Raw genomic sequence first — 14,087 nt, 5'->3', positions numbered from 1 at the left:
CTCAATCATATTTATAGTTCTTTGTTTAAAGAATAGATTCGCCCACATGGAACTACCCAAATATTTTAAGTGTCTATGCCAGGCGGGCTAATGCTTAAGCTGTGCGAAGAAAAACTTTGCAAGCCTGCGAAGATCTTATGCATAACATTGACTCGGTAACTGTTTTTGGAACATAGATGCAAATATTAACTTAGCAAATGTATCTGATCAACTTCTGGCCATTTTTTAGGCTGCATATATAAAGTTTTAACAGTAGTTCTTCAGTAAGCTCTTAAGTATACGTTATCCCCTAGCGAACAGATCGCTACAAACATTTTTCGATTATGCACAGAAAGGTGTCTGGCTCCAAGGACTCAATTACGCCCCTTTGGCCGGCATATTCGTATCTCAAATGCACGTGATATAACTGGATATCTTCAATAAACATTGCACTCATCAACTCGATATTGTTCGACGTGAGCTCAAGAAATGTGCCACGGGCTTCAAATGCGTTGCGTAGTCATTTCTGCTGAAACGGGTGCTGTAGCTGACACGGATAAGGAGAAATCGCCGGCTAGTAGTGAATTCAATGGGAAACACACATGTACTTAAGAGGCTACCTTGCATACTCGCCAGGTATCAGTCATAGTAGCATTCTGTGCAGCGAAATAATATAACATGCGCCTGTCCTCTGAAAAAGCAAGGACTGTCAACCATGCCGAAACTGGGCTGGTTAGCAAGTGGCAACTTTGAGCTCCACATCTAAGCCATGCTTGCCTGTGCATGGCCGTGAGAGCTTCCAAGCGCTTCATGTCAGCGTTTCTTCCCGCATTTCACAGTAGCCATTACCTGTTTTCATTCACATCATTGAGTATTGTCTGTGTTTATGTGCAAGTTTGTTAGCCTTACGCCGAAATTTATGGTGTCTTCTAGCGATAAATTTGTAAGCACCTACAGAAAGGTGACAACGACGTATTTTTGGGCATGTGTTTGCTCCTCTGTGCGCAATAATAAATTTTGCGCGCAAACCAAACACCTGGGGCCGGATTCACAAAGCTCACTTACGAAAACATTTTTGCGCAAGAGAAATTTTGTTGCGTAAGTCGATTCACGAAACGAAAAAACGTCCTAAGAGGCCATCGTTGTCACATCGGCCGCTGCAAATAAAGCGCGCTGTGACTGCCCGGGAACATGTCAGCGATGGTGATGCAGTTGCTATATTTGCTTACGTCACCGAAAAGTGCTCGTAAGTGGATTCACGAAACGAAATTGTGCGTAAAAACAGCATGGCTGAGAGAAAATTCTAAGAGTGGTCCGGACCACTCTTAGGAACAATGTGGCTACTTAGAACCTGCTGCCGCGGTGGTATACTTTGGTGCCCTGGCTGGTTTTGAGTTAATTCACGCCCAATAAGGGCTGCCTGATGACTGCTGGTGCGTTTTTATTTCTTTCAGCGCTTTGAGCTTCGCGTGTTGTTTCCCTTGTACGCAGTGGATGGTGTTGACAACCACCATCGTCCAATAAGTTCGAAGTCGCAGTAATTGAAGAATTCTATTGGGCATCAATGGCATAAAACTACGCATGTAAAGATTTGTGGTTGGATGAAAACCAATATGATACGTGAATGGTCGGTGCATTCGAACGCGGCATGGCATAGGATCAACCTTATTTATTATGTTGTTGTGTTGCGCCCCATCTCATCCAATTAAAAGTGCAACTCGAGATCGTTGCCTCATTGGTGGAAATTACCACCAAAGAGGTTAATGGGAGCACATTCTTTGCACGCTATTGAAAATAAAAATGAGAGGAAGTTTTCGGTGAGTGGTTCATAAAGTTTGTGCTCTAGTGTACTTTCATTGGCTCTAACTGTCCAATGGTTGCGATCTCTGAAATACAGCTGTCGATACACTTTGGGACAATCTGGAATACACCCTGCAATGTTCGTAGGTAGGGAACCGCTTTTTAGTCACAAATCATTATTAGCGTTTTTATAGGAAATTCATAATCTTCATATCATATACCCGGGAATACCGTAGCACGACCTCTCTAGAGAGGTTTTTGCTGCGGTGGCTACACAGGAAAGCACTTGCCTCACGGCCCTTGGACGCAAGGGTATGAACGAGTGAGGCACTTGTGCTAATGCCATACATATCCACCATCGTCTTATTATCACCAACTTTTGTCATCATTCACACCACACACATCTTTCACGGCATGGTCATCATTTTATTACTTGTATGTTCTTACCCGCCTTATCGCGAGGAATTTTATGGCCCTTATACAGCCGCTTATCACAATCATTGCCCATATTTTTAGCAAGATGAAATGGCGCTCTTTCGCCAATGAATGACCCTTGCGCCAAAAAACACCATATATCATCATGGGGCGATCTGGAACAAAGCGCACTTTGCAAACCAAAGCGTATTAGAAGTGCGCGTGATTACGCATGGAACTACAAACAAATCATGCATCTTCACCTTCACTGTTCAGACACCGATATGGACCGTAATAATATGGCAAGCAATCGGAACGAAATGACCCTAGTAACTTTGTATGACACCGAAAATATGCAAACCCTCATGATTCTGGAGCAAACCTTGGCTGAATTCATCCCTGCGTCAATTACCAGCCATTTAACTTGGCGCACGAACGTCATTCAAAGGTAGAGCGAGTCACTGACATGTATTTTGTGCGACGCAGCGACCACTTGACCTGAGAATAACAGCGTTGCGAAGGCGAATCCCCTGTCGCATGCTCTGATCGAAGCAGACGACAAACGCGAGCAGACGACGGCTTGGCCGACAGGCACAGCTTGTGATTGGTTGTGAAGCAATACCCTCTACATCAGCTCACTCCGTGACGTTGCCAAAACACTTCTTTCATCTGGCACGCCTGTCTTGTTCGTCATATCACCCCCCTCGCACATAAGAGAAAATTTTGTCACGCCGTGAAAATAGTGCAAGTACCTTCTAAGAGCTCTCTTATGTGCTGCGCAGTTGTTGAAAACAACATGGCGTCGTAAACAGCATATCGGTCGGTGCGACTTTCAGCAAACGCTTCTCGCACGAGTTACTTCAGCGTTTGACCAGATTTGTTGCGATTACAGCAGCTCTTTCGGTGCGTGTAAGCAATGCAGAAAGCTGTGGCAGTGCGCAGGAGTACGGTGAAGCGCAGCGAAGCCTGTGCGTCAGTGTGGTTATCAAGCAGGGATCCGCGTCGATGTATCGACGGCAACTACCACTCGAGAAGACTTCAATGTGTGTTTGTGTGCCGGTAACAGTTCGTTCGCTTGACTTTCCAGTCTTTCAGTTGGGTGCTGTGAGACATTTCGGATTGACAGCGTTTTGACACGTTACTTGAGTGACCCCAAGTTTGTACGGAAACGTATGAACTACGCGCTCGGTTCTTGCTTCGCCACTAGTTAGCTCGTACGCTTCTATTTACTTGAGAGCAATGTACTGTTCGGGAGTGAAACGATGTTCGTTGTGAACAGTGGTGCTGTGTTGACGTTCCAAGATTTGTGAACAAGCTGTGCTCGTGTGACCGAAAATTGAAAGACAGCGTTGATAACTGTTTTGCCCTTCGAAGTTGGTGGGGCAGCTTGGCGCTTTTGTTTGTTAAGTCGTCACTACTCTTTTTTGTGATAACCATAGTCCTAGCGCTGTGATGTGATCAACCAAAACTGCGAGATGCTACATTCTGTTGTGGATCGTGTTACTTTGGAAGCGCGCCTAGACTGTTCTTCGGTAACAACTTGAGAATTCTATGTGGCAGCGAGAGCCCGTGAACGTCAAGCTTTCCTCCGGCCCCGAGACCTAGCGCTGTGATGTGGTCAACCAAAGCTGCGAGATGCTACATTCTGTTGTGGATCGTGTTACTATGGAAGCGCGCCTAGACTGTTCTTTGGTAACAACTTGAGAGTTCTATGTGGCAGCGAGAGCCCGTTAACGTCAAGCTTCCCTCCGGCCCCCGGAAAAGTAAAGATTTCACCGGTGCCATGCTTTGGATGAAGTTGTAGGCCAATATCGCCTAACTACAGGTTGGCGAGTTCGTCTGGCCATCGTTTTGCATGGCACTAGAGCCTTGACAACAGCCGGTCATGGCCAGTTCTTACACTTTATCAATGGACGTGCACGCCTGACCAGCCCTTCATTGCCGTCATTGGCAGCTTCCAGTCTGCAGATGCCCTTTGCCTGTTGGCCGTACTTGGTTCCTCATGACACCGACGGCTACTAAATGCTGCCATCGGTGAGTTCACCTTGCAGAACTAAATTTTACTGGTACTATAATTCACGCAGTTCTATAACGTGTGCAACTTTTTAAGCCCATCAGATGTAATGTTTCTCTATGGTAAGTTGAAGCATGAAAAATTTACTACTACTGTTATATACATACATATATTATGAAGCAAATACATAAAAAGGTTTTTGTGATTTGATACAAGTGAGCTCTTGTTTGATTATGAGGTTGGGCCTGTCGATTGACTACGTTTGATAGTTGGAAAGTTAATGTGAATTTATTTTTCAGGAGCCAGTTAGCACTTAAAAAATTTCTGTTATTTTGGAAAATTAGTTCTATAGACGATTACCACTGTGGTAGTACTATAGTTCAGTAGGACATATATATTGCGGTACGTAAATTTTAAATGATGCTTCAGTTTATTTCAAAGTGATTATAGCAGATTTTGGTCACTTTAACGAAGTGATAGCTTCCTCAAGTAAGTATTAAAAGTGAGTGCTTTTAATGATTGTTTTTGGCTCTTCACAGATCGCAGAGATTGGTTTGTTAAGGTCCTGTGATGCATCGGTTGCACATTCTGGCATATCAATCCTCATTATTACTTGGAGCACCTGTACAAAAATAGAAAGGACACGTTCTCCCTAACTGTGCAAGCCTATGTCACTGCTGGGACTGTTATTATTCAGCGGATGTGGCGTGGAAGCATGCATAGCCGCCTCATCTGGAAGGACTGCGATCTGCTTGGGAGCTTTGAGGGCACAAAACTGCCTAATGGCTGGCTGCAAGGTTAGTTTTCCTTTAATACAAACGATTACGTGATCACCACTTACTGTGCACAAATTGAAAACCCAAGCATGGTTGCTTTCAGTGGATACCTGTAATATGCTTAGACATAATTCTTATTCAACATTTATAGAACAAAATTGCAAGATAATTGAGAATGTTGAAAGCTGAAAGCCTGCAGCTTATGAATGAAACTCCAATAATCTGAGACTCAAAAGCTTGTGCTTTCAAACGAGCATGAATACTTTGAATCCTTATTGAGCTCTCGAGCTTGTGACTCCCTCTGTGGATCTAGTGCTCTGGAAGGAAATAGCAAGTGGGTGAAAATTGCCTGGCTGTTTACAACTTGCAAGGAGAAAGACCTATTGAAGAAGCCTCAGATGACATAGGGCCATTAACTGCATCTTTTACCTAATGTAGCTTTTTCTCTCTGAGGGCTGTTGCTTGTGTTTCAGCCGAACATGTTTACCACGATTGCATAGTGGTATATATTTTTATACAAATTGTAGCTGACTTAAGTATGCATTGTTGACCTCTAAAGGTGACGTTCAGTGTGTTTCAAAGCCATGGCTTCTCATTTCTCTGTCTGTGGCTAGCCTATTATGCAGCAGAGCGATGCAGCTAGCACACATGCGATCCAAGTCATGGAGTGCTCATTTGGTGTTCTGTGCAGGACGCAGCATATCCATCCGGCAAGGCACTGGTATCAACAATAATGGTGAGTGTTGGTGGCACCTGTAGGAGCCCGTTGTGTTTGTTGCGTATGATTATTTCCCCTGATGAAGTGCATTTTTGAATGGTTTTTTCATTTGGAATAATAGATGTCAGCAACAAGCACACTCATAATCCACAAGTTCTTTTTGTCTTCTAGACTGCCCATTTGCTCCTATATGCGGTATGATGACCTGGCTATGTTAGACAGCCTTAAAGTTATGAACATTGCCTGTTGTGTTGTAATGCAGTCTAACTTGTGTTTCTTAGTGAACTTATTTGTGTTCTACTTCTCGCACCTAGTGTAAAGTCGAAATAGAAGAAACTCTATTGGCTTTTTATGCCTGTCAAAAGTTTCATGCCTTCATCTATAACATTGTAGTTTTGCTCTTGTATTATATTAAATATATTTTCAGTCTTCACTGTTTGTGTGTGTGTGTTGAGGCTTGTCATTTGCTTCTGATAATACAATATCTGTAAATATGAGCACATAATTGACAACTGTACACTCTTGCATGTAGCATGGTTGTAACAATGATCTGTATTTTTCTAAGTTCCAGCAGTAACAAGGGGTTCGGTGCTCCACGGTCATTTACAGTGTATCTAAAACAGAGCACAGAAGACCAACAAGTATAAAGGGACTGCCAGTGACTGTTCTCCTGCTCAAAATTTACAACAGCAGAAAGAGCACATTGTGATGTCAGGAGCAGCTGCTGCTTAACTTCTTAGCAGTGCATTATTCAGCAGTTCAATTGCTTGCATTCGAAATTATTTAAACTTTGCATGGAAGATACCAAACTCTGACACTAATTTAAAGGCTGCTGTAGTGTTAGTTGGCGAATATTTTTGAGCTGAAGTATTTAACATGTGTGATAAGTGCCTGCGTGCCTCTACATTTACATGCCAGAAATCACAGAATCCATGGTCGCCAATGGTAACTGTGTTTGCATTCTTCGTATTACAAGAAGTAAAGCCATGCATGCAGTAATCATGTACTTAGTCGATGTAATCCTTCAGTGTACACTCATTTGTATAGCACCAATGATGCCATGAGTGTATAAGCTATGGGAAGTGAATCTATGTGGATTATTTTATTTGAAAGGAAGAGAATTATCACTACTCCTAGTATATCTTATCATTGATTTTAGGGCTTGGGTATTATCCCTCTGCCTGTCCGTCCTTCAACAGTCTACTTATCTACTGTGTAAATGTAACTACTTAAATGTATACTTTGCTCAGATAGGTTTGTTCGTAATGTAATGCAAGTGACTTATCATCTATGCAGCTCTACTCAGACTAGAAATAAAAGTATTTATTTTTATATGTAGCTATAGCATGCATTCACTTGTGTTTTTCTAGGTGCCTGTACAATTGTTTAGCCCAACAAAAGTGCTGGTATACTCTATTATTGAATCTGGCATCTTAAAATAGTTTGTTAGTGGAAGTGAGACTGTGTTTACAACCAATATTACTATCCTCAAATGAACTGTGAAAACTCTTTGGAAATTTATTTACATTTTTTAACTCTGTGAAGGCATATGTTGTTATGTTCTTTTATTGTGGTCCCTGTTTCATGCAAATGACGCGTAATTACTTTGCAGTGGCATAGTACTAGTTGTTATTTTACACATATGTGCTGAGCAACGTCGCAGTCGAGGCCAGCAGCAAGACATACATGCAGTGCACTGGAGCATCACCTCACATAGTGTACAGTCTTTGCCCACCAGTAAACTCAATATTTTTCAAGCAGACTGATAGACAGCTGTATGGGAACTGTGTTGATGTGCAAACTTTGAAGTCTTCTTGAGGAGTGTTTTTCATCATTTTTTTTTGTCCAAGTGAAGTAGCTACCCAAGGCCACAACTGGTGGGAATGGGGTGGTCTCCTCTCTCTAAAAGCACTCCTACCAGCTGCCTCAATGTTAGCATAGGGTGAATTCACGAACTGGAAAAATAATTGGTCTTTGTTTACTTGGCCGAAAGAGTCACTTCCACCGTTGAGCCACCACGACGCGCCAGAATAAAAACTTTTAGCTAAATAAAGTTGATTCTACTTTTGAGAAGTGTTTTGGGGAAACGAAATGGCACCTATAGATGTCAATATAAACACTGTTTGCACCAAGGAGCTTAGTAGCTTATAATTGTATTATTCATGTATTGTCTAGAATTTACTCGCGCTGTGCCAACTTTAAGCACGTGTACTAACATGCTTTGTTGGTGGGTTGTGAATGAGCCAAGCTATGTAAATAAACAGAGTGATATTGCAGACATGTACAAAATATTGATGCACAGCCCTTTTTTTTAGCATGACATTGTCAAGGGCTTTATTCTTGTGTTTTTTATAAAAAGTGCTTGTCACTGAGAATCAGCGGAAAACTATGCATCAAGCTTTTGCGAGATGGTTTGAGAAACACCGCGTTCAGACATAACGGTGCTGGTGGATTTCTCTCGTAAGTTACTTTCTGTAGTATATTGAAAATGAGTTTATTAGAATTGTTGATTTATAGCCATTCAATTTAATATTTACACCTGAGTGTGTGTATGTATGTATGTAAGGGTGTATGTATGTATGTATGTATGTATGTATGTATGTATGTATGTATGTATGTATGTATGTATGTATGTATGTATGTATGTATGTATGTATGTATGTATGTATGTATGTATGTATGTATGTATGTATGTATGTATGTATGTATGTATGTATGTATGTATGTATGTATGTATGTGTGTATGTATGTATGTATGTATGTATCTTTTAAATGAGAATCCGTTTATCTTTGGTGAGTAAGTTTGGTAATGATTTGGCTGAATTTGTTTCTAGTTGTTTCTCTTTTGAGCCATTACACATTTCAATTTGTTTTGTACTGCATAAAATAAATGTAACCTTACACAGAATATGTGTGTTCGAAGAAGTTGTTTCATTTACCAACCTACAGTCATGGGCAAGAAATTGGGTAAAATGAAACGAACCTGCAAAGATTAGTTTAGAGCATAGCTACTCTACGTGGCATATCTCGTACACATTGTGTTGGTTGAATATGTCAATTTCAACCTTTCAATTTTAATCAGAATAAGCAAGCTATCACCCGTGGTTGTATATGTGTGTGATATTTATGCATACTGTGATACCGGTTCGCAATTACAATTAAGGTCACAAACCTAGTCAAGCAGAATACACGAATTTTGTCCATGCACCTTTCATCTGCACTGGAAGTGTTGTTAATAAAAAATAAACTTCAGTTTAGAAATTTATCCTAGTAACCAAAAGCAGGGTATCTCTTTATCACACAAATCAAATTGCCATCGTTCTGTTCCATTCTGGACAATAGGGGACCCTCTCAGCAGAACTCGATTAACGGCTATAGTTCATTTTAACTATTGACAGCGACATTTCACTGAAGCATGCAGCATGACAAATAGCGGGAGAAAATACACAAACTAATCACTCTGTTCGCGTCAGCTCTAACTGTCCGTGCTCTTTGGTCTTGCTGCATGGGATGAAGCCCACCAAATTAGCACGAAAACGTGACCCTACAAAGGCAGTCAACTTGGCTGCAAGCAGTTAGCTCACTGCATGTGTAGATTTTCTTCAAAACACCGTGAAGACTGATTGCTGGTGGAATATCCAAACACGTGAAAAGTAATATACCAGGTATAATATTGGTATTTCAGCACTGGACACTTTTGCGATAAGAGAGGATGGAGGAGAAAATTATGAACCCTGAAATGTTTAATTTTTGAAGGAGCACAGTACAGCGCTTTTGGGTCAAAAGGGGATTGAAAGAAGCAACTGCGAAAGCCTACTTCTCAAAAAATTATTTCCCGCCACCACGCATAATGTCAGGCCGGGCAACCTCTTGAAAAAAAAGTGCTCAGTGATTCTGCGAATCGAACCAAGTACCTCGTAGATTGTAGTTGAGTGCTGTACCCACTCGTCCACTGCAGCAGTGCTTGCATTCGCCCTACTGCTGATATATCGTCATTCCTTCGAATGAAGCCAAATGCAAAAACGTCCGGTGAAACTTTGTCAAAAATAGAAAAAAATACTTAGAATGCGTTTGCCCAAGGCTACTAGAAGATAGAAACCGCCACGTGTGACTGTATAACCGTGCGCTATTTATTCTTGTACATTACTGTCATGACGTTGGGATAGCCGGCTCTAACCTAGGCTACCTTCTCATAGTTTGCCAAATATAAATAAGAAAATAAAAATATATACCGGCCTGTGACAACGCTAATCAACTATTATGTGTTCACTGCCACTAGTGTCACTTTCACTAGATGAATGCTCAGTTTGCTTCCAATTATTGTTATTGGGGGAAGTTTTGGCTCATTAACTCAACTCTCCTAATTAGAATTGATTCTCACATCTAAGGACAGTCACACTTCATCTCGCTTTCTAAGTGGCTGTCACTCCCATAAAACGCATACTGCACTTTTTTATGCTCTCCGAGCATCTGACGCTGCTTTGCGGAGACTTTCCCTGACGTCTGCTGGGCCAGAAATTTGTCTTCATTATCTATCCATTTCAAGCTTTCGCGAAGCCGAAACGAGAGTCTCTCTCTCTCTCTGTCTTTTCATCCTTTTCGCACATGTGATAACGTCTCTCGACCTCAAGACTCGTATACACGTCCCTTGCTTTGTTTGCGCACTCAAACAACGCTGGACGAAATATTTGCACCGTGGTTTGTGAAAAGCATTAGCAATGACACGCCTCCCGACGAGTCTTCTCATTTTACGTAGACATATACCTAAGCGTAAGCGTATGCACGTTCTCGCATTCCGGCTTTCTAATAATGCTGCGGTGCATGGAACCTGCGAAATTGCGCTCACAATTTCATTTGATTACTGCTGTTATCTATTTCCGCACAATTCGTCTGCAGGCACCACAGTCGCTCATGTGTCTTGTAATAAGGATATTGTAACAAAGGCTACCTTTAACTATAGGTACAAGACACCCTTACGTTCACCACTATACCGTGCTAGATTGCACCGAATTAGTTAGGTAGCAGCGCAGATTCAATGAAATGTAAGGTAAGTGGTCGCGTTAAATAGGGGAAGACATTCGAGGCACATTTTCAAACATTGCATGCATCGATTTATGTGTGGTTTCATTTATGTGGTGCACCTGGAGTGTTGTTTACTTGTACTTGGCGAGATAGTGCATGGATTGCTCGGTGGCTTAAGGCCATCGAGCATTTATTTTTTTAGCTACAGTCGTTGATTAAAGGCGAGTGCTTGGCTTTGCACAGCCCACCAAAACGTCTATTACAACGTACGCAACATCCCGTAAGCGGTGTAGCAGACGCTCGCGGAACTGAAACTTAGATGCAGCAAATCATTGGCTATCATCGTACACTCAGGATGCTAGACGCTTTGCGTGCTACCTTGATATTATCGGCACACACTTCTTTCTTTCCTTGTCGTTTCATCGGCGATCGTGTGTACTCCTTGCCCTCTTAAGTGCCGAATAAGTTAAATTCATACCCGTGCTATAGTAATCCCTCCAGATAAGAGAAATTTTGGCTAAGAAAATGCGTAGCCAAAGAGAAAGCTTTGTGAATTTGGCCCCTGCATTTCATCTTGATGCTGGCATGGAATTCGTGCCAAGCTTTTAAATTACCAACAGTTTGTGAGGCGTTTACCTCTATTTTTGCACATTGTTCATCTACCGTCTGAGTGAGTTTCTGAGCTTGATTTCACCCCCAAGTGAAGCGGCACTGATATATTCAGAGCGCCTTCATTATTGATTGATTGATTGATTGATTGATTGATTGATTAACTGATTGCTTGAATATATATGGGTTCTAAAGTCTGTAAACAACTATAATGCTACGATACTGAGGGGACGCGTGGAAGAAGAGGAGAACGAGGTTGACACGAGCGGTGATCTGCCAGATACAGGGACTCTCGCATTCATTATCTCTTGGAAATAAAGGCATCTCACACTTACAAGATTGGTGCCAGATCCTTTGAATCTCGCATTCATCATCTCTTGCAAATAAAGGCATCTCACCCTAACAAGATTGGTGGAAGGTGCGGGGTAGAGCGGAGCGATCCCACGCGAACGATCACGGAAGCGCTACCACAAGAACGGCGCTGAAGCCGCCGACTGGCTGGTCTACCACCGCTTTTTATGGATCCGATTGCTGACGGCGACACCACGCACTCATCGTCTGGTGCTACGTAGCCCCGATACATGGTACCACGAAGCTTCTCTGGGAGGGTCGGAGAAGATGTCGACAAATGGCTGAAACACTTCAACCGTGTGAGTAAATACAATTGTTGGGATGCGTCCTCCCGGCTGTCCAACGTTTGATTGTTTCGTCAAGGGACGGCGTTGGTGTTATTTGAAAACCACGAAGAAACAATAACGACCTGGGAAGTGTTTGAGAAAGAAATTGTAAGCTGCTTCGGGGACCCATTGATGAAGAAGAAGCATGCTGAGCAAACTTTGATGCAGCGTGCCCAAGTCCCCAATGAAACATGCACAACGTATATTGAAGAGATTCTGAAATTGTGCAAGCCTGTAGACCCCCGCATGACAGAAGATGGCAAGGTTGGGCTTCCCCTCAAAGGGGTTGCTGAAGATGTCTACAATTTCCTCATCAGCAAGGACACCTTGGCGTCTGTAGCGGACGTAATCCAACACTGCCACACGTTTGAGACCCTGAAGGCTAGGCGAACCACTCCCAAATTTGGTAGACTTGCCTACATCACCACCGTTTAAAGTATGGACGTCCCTTCAACATCATCCTGTGATCTTTCCTCAATGATTAGGCAAAACGTACGCGAAGAACTTGGACGACGTGATGCTGTAAACCCGCCGTGGGCACATGCTAGCAACGCCTCCCCACCATACGATGCAATGTGTGCTGCCATTGATGCCACGCTATATGATGTGCCCCGATCAAGAGCACCAGAGCCCCCATCCGACAACCTACATCATAGCCGTGGTTTCCAGAACTCCTCCCGCCAATCACCTTTAATGATGTCTTCGTGGGACGATCATGGATACATGACGCCTCGTGGAAGGTTTGGCCGCGTGCGTGGGGCCCCTGTGTGCTATAACTGCGGTTTCCGTGGACATGTGGACATGTAGTCAGAGGTGTCGCCCCAAGCAGCGCTACTACGAAATATCATCAGCTTCTTCTCGACGAAACCGCTGGCGCGGTGATATGGGCTCGATGCGGGACGCGTACGTTGGGGACAGCTTCCTGCAAACCACCCACAGTGATACGCATGTGGGAGGCAATTGCAACCGGAAATCACGCAACGAATCGCCTTCCTCCATGCGAAGCTTGACGCCCTTTTCAACACGCTGGTTCTGTTCCTGATCTCCTGGTTGACACGTCACCTCCTCACCTCTGGGAAACTAGATCGTGCGGCCAATAGAGGTGAGGTCGCCGAACACTTTTCACAACATTCACCTATGCATGCACGTTTTTATGACGCAAAATAAGGTCCCCGTGCTTATTGTAGGACTTACTACGATGGCTTTGATAGATTCTGGAGCAGCTGTTTCAGTGATGAGTCTTAATTTCAAAATGCGGCTTGGACATGAAGTGATGTTTTGCTGCGACAGTTGTACATCATTTCTTTCAGTGAGCGGGTAGACGCTATGCCCGATCGGTGTGTGTGTTAGTCTCACTCTGGGCGACAAAGTGTACCAGGCTAAATTCGCTGTCCTGGCCAGCTCCACGCATGACATCATCTTGGGGATCGATTTTCTACGCGGTTGCGGTGCTACTGTAAATTGCGGTGCTGGCGAGTTTATGCTATCGGCATTTACTGACGATCCCAGGTGCTGTCAAGGATCTATCACTCTCATTGAAGATGTTGTCTTGCTGCCCAACTCGATGAAGAACGTACGCGTTGATGACTTTGCCTCGGAAGTCAGCATGTTTGATGTTCTTGTGAGCCCATTCCTCTCAATTGCGCGAAGAAAAATGTGCTCGTTCCACATTGTGTTCTGTCGATCAGTGATAGGCGGTCGGCCTTATGGGTGTCGAATGATTCAAATGAACCTGTCATGCTACTCCGCAGCTTCCGACTCACCCTCTTCGAACAAAATGCGAACAGTTTAATTGCATCTTTAAGTGACGAGAGCGTAGATCCTATTCGTGCAACGCACTATATAGAAGCCGAATTTCTGAGTATGGTAAACAAGTCGCTATCATCAGAAAAATGTCAAGCTTTGGTCGAAGTCCTTGCGAAGCATGCTACTATATTTGACTTTGCGCAGAATGAAGAGCAAATAAGTGTACCCTAGTCACGTAATCGCCATGGGATTGACACAGGATTTGCTCACCCTATCCGGCCAAAACCATACTGTGTTTCATCTGCGGAGCGAAAGGTCATTGCTCAACAGGT

General features: G+C 43.2%; 1 protein-coding gene across 1 annotated transcript in view; it reads right to left on the bottom strand.

Moving 5' to 3' along the window:
• Positions 1–14,087, bottom strand: part of LOC119186866 (uncharacterized) — a 221,925-nt gene that overhangs the window by 188,484 nt on the left and 19,354 nt on the right. The window lies entirely within an intron of this gene.

Source organism: Rhipicephalus microplus, chromosome 7 (assembly GCF_043290135.1).
Source record: "Rhipicephalus microplus isolate Deutch F79 chromosome 7, USDA_Rmic, whole genome shotgun sequence".
NCBI lineage: Eukaryota > Metazoa > Arthropoda > Arachnida > Ixodida > Ixodidae > Rhipicephalus > Rhipicephalus microplus.
Note: the sequence above shows the minus strand (reverse complement) of the source record. Positions and strands in the feature narration are given on the sequence as shown.